Raw genomic sequence first — 18,153 nt, 5'->3', positions numbered from 1 at the left:
GGAAGGAGAACAGTCCATTAGGATGTGGTTCTGTCCGTCTGGGTCTTCCCTGGTGGCTCAGAGGTTAAAGCGTCTCCTTGTAGTGCAGGAGACCTGGGTCCAATCCCTGGGTCAGGAAGATCCCCTGGAGAAGGAAGTGGCAACCCACTCCAGTATTCTTGCCTGGAGAATCCCATGGACAGAGGAGCCTGGTGGGCTGCAATCCACGGGGTCGCAAAGAGTCGAACACGACTGAGCCACTTCACTTTCCCTTTCTGTCTATCTAGGCAGACTGTAGGTGTGGTCTCAGCTGATGCACATTAGGGTTCTATCTGTACATACTCTCTGTGCCTGAGCTCTTGTAAAGGGTGTGTGCATCCTCTAGACTCATTCTGGTCTTTATTTCACAGTGTTGGAACTGATGTCAAAAAGTATGCAAGTGATAGTATCTGTCGGTAGGATATCCTTCTAGCTGTGAGAACACAGATTTTACAGTGATATACACACTTTCAAGGAAATGATCAAGGTGTCTAGTAGTCTGTGCTCCTACTGCTTAGTCACTCAGTCTGTCTGGCTCACTGCTGCCCCATGCACTGTAGCTCACCAGGTTCCTCTGTCCATGGGATTTTCCGGCAAAAACAGTGGAGTGGGTTGCCATTTCTGTCTCTGGGGGAAATTCCCAGCCCAGGGATGACCCTCGTCTCATGTCTCCTGCATTGGCAGGTGGGTTCTTTCCCACTGGCACCACCTGGGAAGCTCCCTGGGAATCTCTGCCAAGAGGTAGAGAGAGATCAATGAAAGTCCTTAGTCTTTGTGAAGAGCATCATAGACATCTTTGCCGCTGAGGACGGGTTGATCAGTAACTCAGAAGTGGTGGTTGGTAAAAGTTACAGCCAAGGGTGGGCGCTGGGTGGGTACACTGCGCGTGGTCAGTCGATCTTAGTTCTCTGGTGAGTGTGGGATTGACGAAACTTTGCCAAAGATGTCTAAGGAACAACCAACTCTGTTTATAAATCCAGAAACTGCTGGATATGTTGGATTTGCAAAATCTTCCCAAATCAAGTTCATTAAAAATCAGTGAAAAAAGGTTTTGAATTCACACTAGTGGTGGTTGGTAAATTGGGTCTCGTAAAATCGATGTTCATAAACCTCATCTTGCTGACTGACCTCTGCCCAGAAAGAGTCTTACCTGGAGCTGCAGAGAAAATTGCAAAAACTCTTCAAATTGAGGGTCTGACTGTTAAACTGAAGAGCGAGGGGTAAAGCTGCATCTGACCATGCTGGACACACCGGGCTTCGGGCACACCATCAACGGCAGGGACTGCTTTAAAACAGTCATCGATGGCAGTTTGAAAAGCGCCTGCAGGATGAGAGTGGTCTGAACAGAGGCGCATGGTCAGTAACAGGGTGCACTGCTGCTTTTACTTCATTTCCCCCTTTCAGACACAGACGTCAGCAGTTGGATGTTACGTGTGTGAAGGCAAGACACAGCAAGGAGAGCACTGCGCCTGTTGTTGAGAAAGGCTACACGTGCACACTGAAGGAGCAGGAGAACCTGAAGAAAAGGGTTCTGGATGAAGTCGAGGAACATGACATCAGAGTCTGTCGCTTACCTGATGCAGAGTCCTGTGAAGATGAAGATTTTAAAGAGCAGACTAGACTTTTCGAGACCAGCATCCCTTTCTCTGTGGTTGGACCCAATCAGCTGTCTGAAGCCAAAGGCAGGAAGGTCAGAGGCCACCTCTACCCTTGGGGCATCCTGGAGGTGGAGAATGGATGAAGCTGAGGACGATGCTCATCACTCGCGTGCAGGATCTCCAAGAGGTGACCCAGGGCCTTCACTATGAGAACTTCTGATCAGAGAGGCTCAAGAGAGGTGGCAGAAAGGTGGGAAATGGGGACATGGATAAAGACCAGATTTTGCTGGAAAAGGAAGCGGAGTTCTACCGCATGCAAGAGATGAGCACCCCGATGAAGGGGCAGCTGTAGCTGCAGGGCAGCGACGGTGATGGCAAGGTCTACGGGCACCACATGTGAGGAAACACTTCGCAAGATAAATATTCCCACGAGTAACACAGCTGCATATTTACAAGACTGTTGGAGGGGTGCCTGTCCACATTTCACAGTGCCTGTGCCCGAGAATTTATTTTTTTAACTTTTGATGTGTTATTTTGTATGAAGTACCTTAACATTTACATTTCATTGTGATGTTATACTTGATATTCTGTGAGGTGAACTGTCCATTTTCCTCCTTCTTCCACTTTAAGTAATCACTAATGCTAGAATCCCATGGACCAGTCAGCACGTATAGTTAGTAGGTGAATTTGGTTTGATTGGCCTAACCGACTAATCATGATTTACTTCCAGAACATTCAGATTTCCGAGAATGTTCCTGAGCAGTCGAGACATGAACACAGAAGGACGAGCTGCCTGGGTATGAGGCCGTTTCTCACTAAGCCATGGCACCTGCTTCCCTGCCTTGCTTTTGTCTGAGCACAGCACCTAAAACCAGTTATGCTGCTATAACTCCATACTGTTAATTCATCTGTACATTATCTGTTTACCAAATGAAAAGAAATCTAATTAGGTACATGTTTATACTTAAATAGCTTTTTCACAAACAGGCTGTTGGGGTGAGTTTTTTTAAAAAGTCTTTGAATACTGAGGTCATTTTTTTAACTCCTGGTTTGGCTTCACTTGGACTGATCCCATCCTGAATGATTTTCAGGCAGATAGCAGTGTGTGGCCTGTCCCGTCCATTTTTAGCCATCATGGTTTCCTTCCTTACATGTTACACAGACTTGTCCACAGGTGGCTTGAGAGCGAAGGCTCTTTCAGACTTGCTCCATGGGCTGGCTGACGGCTGGCACCACACTGGCTGGTTTCCTTGCCCTGCGGTTGATCGGTCCCCAGAAGTGACACATGGAAGGAGACTGGAGGGGGTGGGTGCTGGCTCAGCGTTCTCATCCCACTAGAGCACGGGGACTGATGTGGAGAAGCGCTGAACTCCAGGGCTGAGGCCACCCAGGAAGGAAGGGAGATGGTGGCAGCTGGCCAGGTGCACTGCAGAAGGCCATCTGGTGTTCTCCCAACTGGCCTTGTACTGCTGCCTGATTGTGAGCAGTCAAGAGCTATAGGTTTAGGTGCAGTGTACAGTTTTAACCAAGAAGTGTTCCATGACCTTAGGGTACCTCCATGCAGGACCAGTTATTTGGGTTATTTTGGCATTCATCAACTATGCTAGTAAAAGCTGTTGTTTAAAAAGGGGGTGGGGTGGCCCCCTTTTTAAGCAGTAGACATAGTAAGCCCAATTGAAAGTAAGCCCATAGTAAGCCCATTGAAAGCGGTAGACATAGCAAGCCCAATATAGTCTACTTAGTGCCAGCAGCCACCTAATGGATGCATGAGTGTGGGTGGACCTACACTTTCAAATCCGCTTTTGTTTTGCTGCCCCAGTCTAAATACCTTTTACTAAGAGATAAAACTTTACCTATAAAAATGTATTTTGAAAACTTACTTTACACAGCAATTTTATGTCCATTGAAACTAACCTTTTACCAATAAAGCACTTTTGTTTAGATATTTAAAAGAAGATTACAGCAGAGCAGAGATTTTCTAAAAAGCATGTAAAGGTTGCTGTAGTACTATGATGGGAACAAGTACCCACGGGGGCGGTGCTGTAATGACCTGTACACTGTGATTCAGTTAATGCTAAAGGAGACAAGCACATATTAGTTCTTTGATGGAAGTAACTAACAAGAGGGCAGGTGATAACTTCCCTATAAACATCCACTGTGGTAACCCTAAATTGATGTCCTTGTTTTATTGCTGATCTCTACCAACTACCACTCACATCACTGCTCATTAGCTGTCTTCTCACCCAGAATGAATCAGCTTTGAGAAGACGTGAACGTTAAGAAATTAATCAAAAGATACCCTTAGAGCCTGGGCTCAGTGAATCAGTCAGAGTAAGACAAATTATTGCTCAAATGCTGCTTTTCATCCTGTTCACTAATAAAAACAAATGCTATAAATTAATTATTTATTATGTACCACAGTGTACTGTGTACGTTAGGCCAGGCAAAATGTCGTTTCCACTTTCTCTGGATTTTTTAATTGTGCTAATCAAATTTCAGGTTCTCTGGTTTTAAATGGAAGATTCATTGTTCTTGTCTTTTTGCAGTCCAAATAAAGACTAGAATCATTTCCCAAAACATTAAAAAAAAAAAAGTCCTTTAAGGCACTCAAAAAGAAAAAAAAGGATAAAAATGACGTGATCAAATGAGTCTGAAAAACACTAGCCATATTTCTTTCTTGAGTATCAAATTTCATATAAAGTAGAGCAGTGGCTCAGAGAACTCTTGGACCAAAGAACTTTTTTTTTATTTCAGCTTACACTTTTACTTTTCAACTTATTCAACTCACTTTTGCTTATTCACCAAAAGAATTATACATAAATAGCCAGCGTCTATTGATGGGGATTCTTGTCCAAGGTATTATTTTATTGTCTATCCCAATTTTGTTTCACTGTAACACATATTAACTGTCTGATAAACGATCACCCATTTAAGGGAAACAAAATGTTGTACACCATGTATGACTTGTGAACCTCATGGTCTGAATCAGCACTACCCAATAGATAGAAAATAGATCCAACAGATAGACAACCACACTATGCGATTTTTAGTTTTCTAGTTAAACGGGGAAAAAAAAAAAAAACCTTTGGTGAAAATAATTTTAGTAATATGACTCAGACAGCAAAGAATCTGCCTGCAACTCAGGAGACCTGGGTTTGATCCCTGGGTTGGGAAGACCTCCTAGAAAAGAAAATGGCAACCCACTCCAGCATTCTTGTCTGGAGAATTCCATGGACAGAGGAGCCTGGTGGACTACAGTCCATGGGGTTACAAAGAGTCAGAGATGACTGAATGACCAACACTTTCACTTCACTTATTAACCTACTAGGTATATTAATATTAAAAATATAAAAGTTATATTAAAATATCTTCTTAAAGATACTTTGCGTTTTTACCATTTTTTCCTACTCAGTCTTCAACATCCAGCACGTATTTTGCACTTAATACATTCCGCAGTTCAGACAGCTCCATATCAACAACTCAGTAGCCGCATGTGGCCAGTGGCCACTATTCTGGATGGTGCAGGTCCTTTCCAAGATGGCCTCAGTGGGAAAGCCTTCCCTGAGCTTGTTTCCAGGAGTTCTGTGTGACCAGCTCTCCTTGACTCCTGTCAACTCATCTGGAATGCGGATCAGTTGATAAGAGACCTGTAGGCACACGTTTTCTGTTTCTTTGATTGTTTCAGCTGCATTCAGCTCCAGTATCAAGTTTTCCCAATGGAGAGGGAGCATGATTGGGTAAATCTTCATGAGTTAATGAAAATCAGCAGGAAGACATCCATAAACCTTGTTTAACCTTGTCAGGATAACATTTAATTTTACTTAGGGTAGGCCCTTGAGTGTGTTGGAAGGCTGACAGACAGTTGGATGTATGATTTTAAAGAAAGGTATTTTGCTGGAACATTGTTCTGGTCTTTGTGGGCGAGAAAAATTTCAAATGCAGTACAATTTAGGCAAGTATGTGTACAGGTATTTATTAGAAAATAACTGATAATAGTCATAGACAACCTTTCTTTGTGTTTTCCATGGGCCAAGCCCTATTAATATTCATTATCTTTTAATTGTTATAATTCTATTAATTGCCTCATCGTATAGATAAGAAAACTAAGGCTTAGTCAGGTTAGGAAATTTTGATTGATCTTCCACCATTGTGAGTTTTGTTCAGTGCTGGAACCCACGCTGTTACAGAACATGGGATCCCTGTGTGCTCTTCATTGAAGAATTCACAACCTTCCAGGATCTGAATGGAAGCTGAGTTTGGGTAGTCATGGTAGGATGGCTATAGACCAACTACGGCATGAGACTGTGCTTCAGGGAACATCTCTGAATATCTTTTTCACTGGGGTGTTAAAATACTTTCTTCCTTTCTGTAAATGTGATGGTTATAACATTTCTTTTCTAAAACTCAGGGAGTAGTGTGAACTTAGGCTGGGAGAGTCAAGATAATTCTCTGAGTCTACTTTCAGTTTATCCAGACCCTGCAATTTTAACATGATGGCTCTCTCTATTACCAGAAATTGTGGCTCTGACAAGCTCCTGCTGCAGTCACTTCATTAATCTTACTCTACCAGGACACCTGTTCACTACTGTGCAGTGTCGGCTGATATCATGCGGTAATTATGTTGTTAATTCATGGGCTGATGTTTTCCAGACTGAAGCATGGCTTCCTGTAGGCAGTGATCTGGGAAATCAAATTGAGGAAAACATTGACAGTTTGCTTCTGCCTGCTTGGGAATATGGCGTGAGTTTGGGTGCAAAGAATTTCATTTTGTGAGTGTGGTGTTTTTCATTGGGGCTACTATTCAGCACAAATTCTGTTAACTGACTGGTGGTACAAAATATGAACTCTTGAGTGAGATGACCTGAATGGAGCTAGGATCTAAACTTTGGCTCCATTCCTTAGTTTGGGATCTGGAAATTGCTTTCCTTGCATGATAGAAGGATACCTGAGCCAGCATTATAGAACACAAACTCCTATCCCAATAAATACTCAATAAGTGTTAACTTTTACTATTATTTAGCAAATATATATCAATGCCTATTCTTAATTAGCAACATGAAAAAGCTTCTTGAAGAATATAATGCTCTAGTTCAGCTGTTTATAAATAAGTAGAGGTAATATAGAGGCTTCCCTGGTAGCTCAGATGGTAAAGAATCTGCCCACAGTGCGGGAGACCTGGGTTCTATCCCTGGTCAGGAAGATCCTCTGGAGAAAGGGATGGTAACCCACACTAATATTCTTGCATGGAGAATTCCATGGAAAAAGGAGCCTGGTGAGTTACATACAGCCCATGGGGTCACAAAGAGTTGGCACTACTGAACGACTAACTTTACAAACACATACACAGATAAGATAGAAGTGTATTATAGATGGGGAAACAAGGCCTTGTGTGGTCTTGTGTGGTTTGGACCCTTGGGCTGTGTTGTTGTTTAGTCCCTAAGTTGTGTCTGACTCTTTTGTAACCCCATGGACTGTAGCCCACCAGGCTCCTCTGTCCATGTGATTCTCCAGGCAAGAATACTGGAGTGGGTTGCCATTCCCTTCTCCAGGGCATCTTCTGAACCCAGGGATCAAACTCACGCTTCCTTCACTGGCAAGTGGGTTCTTTACTACTGCGCCAGCAGGAAAGCCCACTTGCGCTCTGAGAATCACAGATGAGGTTAAACCCTTTCAGTCCTGTGATGTTGTTAAACTTGGATAGACTCTTGCCTCTACTATTTCTTCACTGAGTGGCCCTGGGAAAATTTCTCCAGCACTTGGTTCCTTCATCTAAAAAGTGTAGAAATAAAAATATCTACCTCATAGGGTCTCTGTGAATACTAATTAAGTAGAACATATCAAGCACCTGAAGTAGTACCTTTCTCTCGGTAAACAGTAATTATTATTACTCCTGAGTAAATAATATTATTACTTGTGAAAATTATAGTTTCTCTGGAGATGCGAACCTAGCATATGAAAGAACAAGTAAGCTATGATTCATTACCACATATGTGGTATAATTTGTAAACAAAAACAGTAATATCCAACTTTTTCACCCCAACATTTTCACCTCCTTATTCCCTCCTCTAATGACTGTTAAAGCCAAACAACAACACAAAAACTTTTATTTTTTTCTTATTGTAGAAGCCATAAGCGCAGATAGTAAACAAATTATAAAAATAAAAAGCAAAGTGAACAAAGTGATGGGGAACATTGAAATCCATGATCACACTACTCAGAGATAAGTGTGGTGGGGCTTCCCTGGTGGCTCAGAGGGTAAAGCGTCTGCCTGCAATGCGGGAGACCTGGGTTTGATCCCTGGGTCGGGAAGATCCCCTGGAGGAGGAAATGGCAACCCACTCCAGTATTCTTGCCTGGAGAACCCCACAGATGGAGGAGCCTGGTAGGCTACAGTCCATGGGGTCGCAAAGAGTCAGACATGACTGAGCAACTTCACTTACTCACTCAATACTTTGATGTATAGCTCTTCATATCTTTGTCTTGCTGTGTGCATATATAAATTTTCTAAACATGGAATTATACTATGCATCTTGTTTACAACCTATTTTTATCATTCATGGGTAAATTTTTATCTGTTAATAAATGTTTCTCAATAATAAATGACTTCATTCTTTCTTGATGACTATGTACTAGTCTGTTGTATGGATGCACTGTAATTCATTCCGTCAGCCCCCACCTCTGAGCATTTGGTGCTTTTTCTGTGCGTGTGCCTTGGCAAATAGCACTGTGATGAAACTATCTTATGCCTAAAGAGGATGCAGCTCTTTCCAGGGTCGGCCTCAGAGTAAAGCACTGAGGATGGTCACGGTCTGCAGCTAGGAGGTGAGGGCTAAGGTAGAACTGTCACCACTTCCTGGACAGAGGAGGAAGAAGAGCAAGCCTGTTCCAGGAAGCAAATCTAAGAGTGAGGGCAGACGGAGTAAAGGGTATAATACAGACACCAGGCAAGGCAAGCTAACCCAGAGATCCTGCAGATGAGGACCAGAAAGAACTTCCATTAGCAGCACAGACTTTCTCTTGTTGCCCATTGATGGGACTCGTGTCTCTTTGAGGCTGTGGCCCTGTGCCCCAAGCCATCAGAGAAGGTCAAGTTGTGTGAGTGGGGGCATCCGGGAAACATCCTTGAAGTAGACACTGTAGGTGATAAATACGAGATATAAATACAAATAGGTCAAGAGGAAATGTGAGAGCATTTCATATGGGAATACCACACGGATGGCCTGGTAGGGCTGCGACTTGTGAGCTTTGAGAAGCTAGCCATGGAGGTGTGTGGTTGTAACCCCTCCTCGGAGCTTCTGGTAGCTATATATGAGTTCCTTTGCAGTGAGGAGCTGGCCCAACTTGCTTGCCCAGAGAAGTAGAGGAGAATGGCTGATAGATGCATATCAATGTCCTTGCCTTAAAAAAAAAAATCATGAAAAGGACCTCATTTAGAGGGCTTCCCTGCGGGTCCAGTGGTTAAGACTCTTCACTCCCAATGCAGGAGGCCCAGATTCAGTCACTGGTCAGGGAACTGGATCCTGCCTGGTCAGCTGAGAGCTGACATGTGCTACTGCAGCCAAGACCCAGTGCAGCCAGATACAATTTTTAAAATATATTTTTAAAGAGACATCATCCAAATTAGTCTGATCTCGCAGAATAGCACCCTATTTAATACACAGTAAAATAGGGCTCCCAGGCGGCTCAGTGGCAAAGAATCGCCTGCCAGAGCAGGAGACTCAGGTGTGACCCCTGGGCGGGAAGGTCCCCTGCAGCAGGAAATGGCCGCCCGCTCCAGTATTCTTGCCTGGAAAGTCCATGGACAGAGGGCAGACTGCAGCCCATCGGGTCACAAAAGAGTCGGGCATGACTTAGTGATTAAACAACATTATAATGAATAAACTGGAACATCGTATTAGAGCATTGGGTCAGAATTAAGCCAGCAGTGTGCCTACCTCTCTCAGAGACAGGTAAGAGAAAAAGCATCACCTCCTCCTGCAAAGCCTCTTACTTATGACCAGAAGGAAATCCCCAGGTTTCCCCTAAACACCGCCTCTTGTTAGGTGGTTTCCAATCTTTTTCTCCCATGGTAAACAGTGCTATGATGAGACTGTGTTATTCCAGCTCGGTTGTTCTGTTTTAACTAATGGAATTTCATTGTATTTTTGCCATAGGGATTTGAAGCTGTGGATAGAACCGTACAGGGCTTAACTGATAAATAATACATGCCACGATGCCCATTAATCTATATTTGGAAGCAACATTTCCCTTGCTCTTTCCAGGTTCTGACATTTACTTGTACATTTTGTCCCTGACTATGTAGGTTTCTATAGTTGCCTTTTCTGTGGAATCATTTTCTTTATTTAAAAAAAAATTTTAAATTTTTTATTCTGGATTGTACTATAGCCAATTAATGGGCTTCCCTAAAGAATCCACCTGCCAACGAAGGATACATGGGTTCAATGCCTGTATTCAGGAAGATCCCCTGGAGAAGGAAGTGGCAACCAACTCCAGTATTCTTGCCTGGGAAATCCCATGCATCCATGGAGTTGCAAAAGAGTCAGATACGACTTAGCAATTAAATAGCAACAAATAGTTGAATAACAAGGTTGTGATAATTTTGAGTGCACCTCAAAGGGACTCAGCAATACATAGACATGTATCCTCTCTCCCCCAAACTCATCTCTCATCCAGGCTGCCACATAGCATTGAGCAGAGTTCCATGTGCACGTTCCAGTAGGTCCTTGTTGGTTATCCATTTTAAATACTAGCAGTGTGTACCTGTCCATCCCAAACTCCCTAACTATTCCTTCTGCTCAGCAACTAAGTCTGTGAGTCTGTTTCTGATTTGTAAATAAGTTCATTTGTCTGATTTCTTCTTAAGGAATATATATTTTTTTTAGTTTCCAGAATCAGTAATGTATATTTTTTTACACCACTTACTCAGTAGGGAAGAAAGTTTGTATGAATGAGGTCAAACTTGTTTTCTGTATTTTGCCATGAAAATTGAGAAATTCAGTACTGCCTCTGCATCCCCCTTTTTTCTGATTGTCCTTCCCAGCCACAGCAGAGAGACTTTTCGTCTGTGTCCCTCACCCTAAGTGATGTGGGCCATTGTGACTGTCCTTTAAAAGATCATTTTCATTGGCCTCCCAGGGGTGTCTTCCGTGTTGGGCTTTTATATGGTGTGATGTCCTGCCAGGGGAACTGACAAGCGGCAGCACCGCTTTGCACGGTCTGGGCTCTGAGCAGGCTGTCGGACAGCTGAGCCCGGCTCAAGGAGGACACAGGAGTCCTTGCATTGCGATTCCATCAGCCTTTAGCCCATTGCTTTCATTCAGCAAAATTCATCAACCAGCATTGCGCCTGCCTTCTGGGGGCCAAGCACAGGCCCTTGATGACTGCTCGCTACATTTGAATTGAAGCAGCATTTGCAACTATTTATTATAAAGTGTTGAGACAGTTGGTTACAGATCCCCATATTAAGATGACATTGGTTGACAACCTTGACGTGCAGACTGTCCTCTGTTCCAGTCCTGTGACCCTCTGTGCTGGAGTCTGCTGGGGTGTGGCTTCATCTGTCCCAGAGCAGGGCACGGACCTGTTAGAGTGCAGCCGGGCGAGGACGGACGCCTGAATGGGGTAGCGCTGGCGCGTGATTGCACCGCAGGGTGCGTGCTCTGCCGGCAGAGCCTGCGACTTCAGAAACTGCTTCACGTAGGTGGAGGGTTCTGAGCACCCCATCGCCCGTGGGGTCTTCCAGTTGGTCCTGACAGCTGCTCCCGTAGTGCTGAGGAGGCGAGGAGCATTGAATGAGGGAACGTGCGGGGGGCTTTGGGGGTCTGGCTCCCTCCCCTGGCCGGCTCTGCAGCTTGGGGAAACCTCAGCGTGCCGAGCCTGAGTCGTCTTCCCAGTCCACCACAGGACACCATGCATGGCCGTCTCTCTGGGCTATTGTCAGCTTCCATTGAATAAGCTCCTCCTGTTCTTGAAAATGCTCTCTAACTTCCCTGTCTGCTCCTGGAATAGAGGACGGGTTTGGAAGTATTTGATGATGGAATGAACCGAAAGTACTACATGGATCATGCTGGTCAAACTTTCTCAAATTCAAGCAGATGGGGTCTCATTGCCTTCCTGTTCATTTGAAGGGAGAGCGAGTGCCTCACTTGCTCAACTGGGGGAACAGCCAACACTGGTGTGATGTCACCACGCATTTCTCTGGCCAAACATCAAACCCACGTTTCCCTGGGGGTCCAGAGAATCAGGAACGGGAAGCTGGCTGGTGCGGGGATGTGTTTCTGACGTTGCTTCAAATGCTAGTTGATCTTGAACTTTGCATGCCTGGTCTGCGAGCCTGGAGCTCCTTCAAAGTGTGATACTAAACAAGAAGAGCTATGGTAGTGCAAGACAAAGAGAAAATATGTTTTGCTTTGTTTTGTCCTTAGCCCAGGGTTTATTGCTGCCAGAGACCTACTTATCAGCCAACTTTGAAAAGCAGCTGTTCTCTCTCTTCGTTTTGCCTCCAGTGATGCCTGTCTTGGATACTTGGGCACAGCTTAATTTTAGCAGTGCTCTGTAAAGTGAGTCCTGGGAAATGGATTTTGAATCTCTTTCAGAGGTTCGAGAAATGGAAGCGTAAATATTGAATCCACACATTAAAGAGAGAATAGATAATCAAGCTCTTGTTTGTTCCCTGGCAACTTATTGATGTGTTTTTATTTCCTAGTGAATGAGTGATGTGTTTCAAAGGGAGGTGCCATTTGGGAAATCAGGTCTCTGCTGAATCACAGCACTGATCTGTTCACTGTCACGTTTGTCACGGGTCCGACTGACCCACAGGCAGGCAGCAGGGCTGTACTAATTACATAGCTGTCAGAATCACACAAATGAATGGGTTGGGAGTGCTGCTGCCTTACTGGGAGTGTTTGTGGGTTTGGATCTTACTCTTTTAACAGTGATCTTTTAGCAGGCAAGAGAGCACTCATGTGAAATTGACAACTGTCTGAAAACGTATTAGAAAGTATATCTGTCTGTGTTTAGGGTCCCATGATACAGAGCGTGCTTGCCACCAGTCCAGAGAACCATTGCTAGTGAGACAAATAGGTGAAATGTAGAATCACACTGCGAAGCAGTGACCTTTATACACTGCAGAAACACGCTCATTCACACACAGCACACGTGCGCCCAGTATTTCCCCTCTCACTAGATACATGTTATGGTTGTTGTAAAGTTGAAGCATTATATTGTAGGGACATAGGGCTTCCTGGGTGCTAGTGGTGAAGAACTCGCTTACCAACGCAGGAGACACAAGAGACTTGGGTTTGATCCCTGAGTGGGGCAGATCACCTACAGGAGGGCATGGCAGCCTATTCCAGTATTCTTGCCTGAGGAATTCCATGGACAGAGGAGCCTGGTAGGCTACAGTCCATGGGGTTGCAAGAGTCAGACACAGCTGAAGCACCTTAGCATGCACACACCCATGGTTACATTATGGGAAACTTCATGTTTCTCTGTGAATAACGGAGAATTCCCCTCCTGAGAATAATGCCCCTCCTGAGAAGCCATCACTGCTGCCCTGCAGATACATTGTGAAGTCACCTCGAAACCAAATAGCAGGTTCTTTTTGTCCTGAGCTATAAGGACCAAAAAAATGTTTCAAGAGCTATGCCATGCCTCACCATACTGCAGCCTGTTGTTGAAGGAGCAATCAGTAATACCTATCTTGTCTTTATTTCAAATTTTGATACTTTATCATTAAAAACACTGTCTTAGGACAGTGTCTGTGTAGATTATGGTGGCTTTTTGGGCACCCACTTAAGTTTCATAACTGGGACAGGTCCCTTGCTGGTCTTACCCTAATCCTGGTCCCTTGGAGGGTCCTTTGCATCTTCCTAGAAGACAAGAGCACAGACGTAGGAGCCTCCCTGGTGCTGGCCCAGCTACCACTGTTTCCTCCCTCTCCAGTGGGCCTGGTTGTGAGATAGTAACCGAATCGGAGTGTAGTCCTCACGTCCGTAGAGTTAATGGTCTGGAAGTAATGATAGACAAAATCAGAGTAAACACATTTATAAAGTCAGAGTAAACACATTTATAAAAATTAGAGTAAACACATTTATAAAAATTAGAGTAAACACATTCATAATTTGTTTTTACAAAATGCAAAGCACTGTTTTAAAAAAACGAGCATTGTGATGTGAAAAAGAACGGGCGTTGTGAGGATGCAGACTGTCGTTTGGAGCAGAGTTGGGAACAGCCACGTGGGGCAAGGGGGCCTGGCACCCAGATCAAGGCCTGAGGAGGGGATGAGCGAGTGGGGAGGGGATGAGCGAGTGGGGAGGGGATGAGCGAGTGGGGAGGGGATGAGCGAGTGGGGAGGGGATGAGCGAGTGGGGAGGGGATGAGCGAGTAGGGAGGGGACCACAAGCTGGGGCACTGGTGGGTGAAGAGCTAGCTTTAAGGGGAAACAGAAGGTGGTCTTTTCAGAGAGGGGCCTGGAGTCTGAGGCACAGGCCAGAGGAGCTAGGCCTTTGAAGGTTCAGGTCGGAAGTCGAGGTAAGGGAGCAGTGTGGTGTAAGGTCACCTCCTCCGGGACACAGGCGCCCTCCTCTTGGTGTGCCCACAGCTCCCATCATGGCACTCGTCACAGCCTTGTTGTTGTTCAGTCACCAAGTCATGTTCAACTCTTGGCACCCTGTGGCCTGCAGTATGCTGGGCTTCCCTGTCCTTCACTGTCTCCAGGAGTTTGCTCAAACTCATGTCCATTGAGTCGGTGATGCCATCCAACTGTCTCATTCTCTGTCGCCCCCTGCTCCTCATAACAGTGTGGTAGGTACTTTTTCATGTACCTTGTGCACGAGGACAAGGAATGTGGCTTAACTGTTCACTGGTATTTCTTGTATCTACTTGGAGCTCATTAAGCATTCCAGCATAACTAATCCTAGTGCTCAGGAATACATACTGGTAACCTGGCTGAGAATAAAACCAGGAAGCCACTTGATGTGCTCCTTTTGGGACTGAGGGTATCAGTCTGTCCAAAAACGGTTTAGGATTTAGGAAAACTCTTAGCTGTATCCACTGAGAGTCTTAGGACAGGAATCCCATACTCCCAACTCCATGAGTATTTTTACATTGTATACATTTTCTTTTTCATTCTCTTTCCCTTTGCTTATAAGCAAATGCCTGCTCACCTTAGCTTTAAGATTTTATCTGGCATATTAAGGCAGATTCATCATCCTTCTATGTTTAGAAATGGCAGAGGAAGGCAAAGCAGATAAGCAAACAGCAAGGGAAAGAGAGAACCCAGGGGAGTGTGGAGGACCATGTCGAGAAGTTCCGAGAAGTGCAGCCTCCTCCCTTTTTATTCTCAGAGAAAATCTAGGATGCTTTGTGCATGTTTTACCCAGAATAATTCCTTTGTTCATGCTGGAGAGTTCCAAATCTCAATTATTAATTAGCTTTCAAGTTTGAAAGTCCTGATGCTGCAGTGACTAACTCTTCTTTGTGAACGCTTTTCATTAAGAATTGTGTTTTATAGCCAAGATGTAGAAACAACTTAAGTGTCTTTCAGCAACAGGCAAACAATGATGGGCAAAGAAAACATAGAAGACCCTGATGCTGGGAAAGATTGAAGGTAGGAGGAGAAGGAAATGACAGAGGGCCAGGTGAATGGCATGAATGACTCAATGGACATGAGTTTGAGTAAACTCTGGGCAGTAGTGAAGGACAGGGAAGCCTTGTATGCTGCATTTCCTGGGGTTGCAAAGAGTCGGACATGACGAGCTACTGAACAGCAACAACAGTAAGCACCTGGCAGGCCCCAACAATAATATATGTCTCCAGATACAGGCAAGCGCTGGGCTAGGGTACAAGGGGTCACCATCCTGATTATAGTTAACAATACTGTGAGGTGTACTTGAAAACCACTAAGATAATCTTAAAAGCTCTAACTACGCATACACTTGCATCATCATTGTTCAGTGATCGCTCAGTCATGAAAGACTCTGCGACCCCATGGACTGCAGCATGCCAGGCTTCCCTGTCCTTCACCATCTCACAGAGTTTGCACAAATTCAGGTCCATTGAGTCGCTGATGCCATCTAACCATTTCATCCTCTGTCATCCCCTTCTCCTCCTGCCTTCAATCTTTCTCAGCATCAGGGTCTTTTCTAATGAGTCAGCTCTTCGCATCAATTGGCCAAAGTATTGGAGTTTCAGCTTCAGCATTAGTCCTTCTGATGGAGATTCAGGGTTGATTTCCTTTAGGATTGACTGGTTGGATCTCCTTGCAGTCCAAGGGACAGTTGGGGAGTCTTCTCCAGCATCACAGTATAAAAGCATCAGTTCTGCGGTGCTCAGCCTGCTTTATGGTCCAACTCTCACATCCATACATGACTACCAGGAAAACCATAGCTTTGACTAGACAGACCTTTGTCGGCAAAGTAATGTCTGTGCTTTTTAATGTACTGTGTAGGTATGTCATAGCTTTTCTTCCAAAGAGTAAGCATCTTTTAATTTCATGGCTGCAGTCACCATCTATGGTGATTTTGGAGCCCCCAAAATAAAGTCTGTCACTGTTTCTATTGTTTCCCCTTCTATTTGCCATGAAGTGATGGGACCAGATGCCATGATCTAAGTTTTTTAAATGTTAAATTTTAAGCTAGCTTTTTCAAAGTTGTGTGTGTGTGTGTGTGTGTGTGTGTGTGTACACATACATGTTGTTGTTCAGTCGCCCACTCGTGTCCAACTCTTTGTGACCCCATGGACTCAGCACACCAGACCTCCCTGTCCCTCAGCATTTCCCAAATATTGCTCAAGTTCATATCCATTGCATCAGTGATGCCATCCAGCCTTCTCATCCTCTAATGTTCTCTTCTCCTGCCCTCAATTTTTCCTGGCATTAGGGACTTTTTCAGCAAGTCAGCCGTCCACATCAACCAAAATACCGGTGTTTCAGCTTTAGCATCAGTCATTCCAATGAGTATTCAGAGTTGATTTCCCATAAGATTGAATGTATCTCCTTGCTGTCCAAGGGACTCTCAAGAGTCTTTGCTAACACCACAGTTCAAAGGCATCAATTCTTTGGCATTCTGCCTTCTTTACAGTTCAGCTCTCATAAACATACATAACCACTGGGAAGACCGTAGCCTTGACTATACTTTGACTTGACTATACTTTATATAACTTTATATATATATATGTATGTATACTTTATATATTTCATACTATACTTGACTATACTTTGTTGGCAGAGTAATGTCTCTGCTTTTCAACACACTGTCGAGGTTTGTCATACTTTTCCTGCCAAGAAGCAATTGTCTTTTTATTTCATGGCTGCAGTCACCATCCACAGTAATTTTGGAGCCCAATTAGAGGAAATCTGTCACTACTTACACCTTTTCCCCTTCTATGTGCCATGAAGTAATGGGGCCAGATGCCATGATCTTAGTTTTTTTAATATTTAGTCTTAAGCCAGCTCTTTCACTCTCCCCCTTCACCCTCATAAGAGGCTCTTGAGTTCCTCTTCGCTTTCTGCCATTAGAATGATGATATCTGCGTTTCTGAGGTTGTTGATGTTTCTCCCGACTGTCTTGATTCCAGGTCGTAACTCATGCAGCCCAGCATTTCTCATGATGTGTTCAGCATATAGGTTAAACAAACAGGGTGACAGCAGACAGCCCTGTCGTACTCTTTTCTCAATCCTGAACCAGTCAGTTAAGCAGTTGGTGAACCAATCACAAGTACATACAAGCACAAAAAACAGAACTATGTGAGGTGATGGATTTGTTAACTAACCCTATTGTGGTAATTATTTCACAATATAAATATGTCAAATCATCAGGTTGTATACCTTAAATCTACATTTATCATATTCCAGTTGTACAACAATAAAGCTAGAAGTGGGGAGAATTGTTTTAGAAATTGAATTTCCAATAAGATATATTAGGTTAAAAGATTGCTTGTTTTATTCCCTGGCCAGCAAAGCCCCTAACACCTTATGCTCTGTTTTGTCTCAGAAAGAAATACAATTTCCCTGCAACCAAACCTGTTGTCCATTTGGCATCTTTTATGCCCTTTATTTTTTCCTTTCACAAGCACACGCTGTTGTCTGCTGAGAACTGTGCTAACTGAGCGCCCAGACCCACAAGTCCCCTCTGCTATGGAGAGACCCCCGCCAGTGGGGCTGGGTGGGGGCGAGGACAGAGGTGATGTGATGTGCTTCTGAAGCTCTGCAGTGTGAGAGCTGTATTTTTCATAGGTATTTGGGGAAGCTTCACAGAAGAGCAAACATTTGTGCCAGCACTTAAAAGGTGCCTAACAAATGTATACAAGTTTATATGTAGTTTAGTCACTAAGTCGTGTCTGACTCTTTTGCAAACTCATGGACCGTAGCCCACCAGGCCCCTCTGTCCATGGCATTCTCCAGGCAAGAACACTGGAGTGGGTTGCCATGCCCTCCTCCATGGGATCTTCCCAGCCCAGGGACTGAAACTGCATTTCCCGTGGCTCCTGCGTTGCAGGAAGATTCTTTACCGCTGAGCCATTCAGTGAAGCCCTGAAT

General features: G+C 44.4%; 1 protein-coding gene and 1 pseudogene across 1 annotated transcript in view; both read left to right on the top strand.

Annotated features, from left to right (window-relative positions):
- FAT3 (FAT atypical cadherin 3) overlaps positions 1-18,153 on the top strand; it is a 656,439-nt gene that overhangs the window by 104,391 nt on the left and 533,895 nt on the right. The window lies entirely within an intron of this gene.
- LOC102173815 lies at positions 962-2,016 on the top strand (annotated as a pseudogene).

The sequence above is a fragment of the Capra hircus genome, chromosome 29 (genome assembly GCF_001704415.2).
Source record: "Capra hircus breed San Clemente chromosome 29, ASM170441v1, whole genome shotgun sequence".
NCBI lineage: Eukaryota > Metazoa > Chordata > Mammalia > Artiodactyla > Bovidae > Capra > Capra hircus.
The sequence above is the reverse complement of the archived record's forward strand: the minus strand, read 5'-3'. Positions and strand labels throughout refer to the sequence as shown.